The sequence below is a fragment of the Mus pahari genome, unplaced genomic scaffold, assembly GCF_900095145.1.
Source record: "Mus pahari unplaced genomic scaffold, PAHARI_EIJ_v1.1 scaffold_12821_1, whole genome shotgun sequence".
Lineage (NCBI taxonomy): Eukaryota > Metazoa > Chordata > Mammalia > Rodentia > Muridae > Mus > Mus pahari.
In genome coordinates this window covers 5,087-6,708 of record NW_018393446.1, presented here as the reverse complement: position 1 = coordinate 6,708, position 1,622 = coordinate 5,087, and positions in this window count along the sequence as shown.

Genomic DNA, 1,622 nt, shown 5'->3' with positions numbered 1-1,622 from the left:
ATGTGTTCGTTTCTGCTTACAGGACCCAATTGGGAGGTATCTTTAGGTTTCTGGAAATACCTGGACAGCTTCTTATCTCCACGTGTGAGTTATCATTGGTCAGGAATTCCTAACATCATGTCTGTTTTGGAGAATTTGATACCCATTATGAAAGTTAATGGATGTGGTCAGACTTATGCTTATGTCAATCTAGGTAGCTCCAGGATACTTACTATTCAGAAACAAGATAAGCTTTCAACTAGGGACTACCAACATAAGTTGGCAGATACCTCCAAGGAGGAATAGAATTAAGAAGGCCATGTAGAATTAAGTCTGGCATGATGGTAGAGAGAATCTTACAACCTTGACTGACTGTCAGTCAGAGTTTTTCTTTATTTATACAAATCTCAGAAGGCAGAGATTGGTTCTTGGTGTTCCGAAACATAGAGCATATTATTTATGTCCCCAGAAAGCTGTTATCTTCATCTTGGTCGCAATTTTAATTTATCATTGCTAAACTGTGAAATAAGAGCATTGTTATTTACAATCATGGTGGTAATATAGGTTTAGTCATTAGTAATGAACTGTGATGGAACAGAAATAAATTTTACCAACATTTTATCTATAACCCAAGTTACAATTATCTGGAGTATTTTTTGAATGGCATAAAATATGANTCCTAACCTGGCAATTCATGACATTTCAGTGGCACTAGAAAAGATAAAAATAAATAAATAAATAAAAACTTCCACTACAGTCTGTGGAGTTAGGCATTTGACTAACTGTGAGTGTATGACCAAATGTTAAGAGCCAGAATTTAAATTGANATTAGATCTCTGGCAAAAATTTTATTCACATAGTGATTTAGCTATAATAAGTCATTTTCTTAAATAATATAATGATTATATATCTGTGTGGAATTTATTACAATGTCTTAACTTGTTTTTTCTTCTTTTTTTATAAGATGTAAGATTTGAACTTCACAAGTGAACTTTTCTAAGAAAGATGGGTTATATGGATCTGCTACCTCATTCTTTCATACTTTTCTACACGATTATTTAATCATCATTATAAGACACATTGTATGTAGGAGATAACTCCATCCAATCTAACTTTGTTTCTGTATATTTTCAACAATAGGTACAACATAAAGTCCCCTTTATTTTGCCCCATAATTACCTGGGTATATAGTAGGATGAGTTTTTCTAATCTGATTTGCGGCTAACACTTTTATGCTTCCAAATCTAGTTTACATTTTTACATTTATTTTGATCTTATTATCTGTTTCCCGAGGAGGCACAGAGGTAGAAATTGCCAGAGTAATTCAGAACCTTAACCTATAAAGGAGATCTCTGGAATATTTATGTAAGTCACAACCTCTTGTGTACAATATTATCTTCAAGTAGGGCAATATAAGGATATCTCTTCCAAATGCTAAATCAGTATTATGTATAGGACTCTCCTGTTCAAACAGAATATTTCTGGATAACAGCATAAATGACATTTTTTAAAAAAATATTAATCAAATATCCCCAAATTGTAAAAGTATCAAAATCCCTACAAACATTGAAAACACAGAAATCAAGACTAAAACTGAAAGACAGAAAGGCAGTTATTATAACATGCAAATACATTTTGTTACT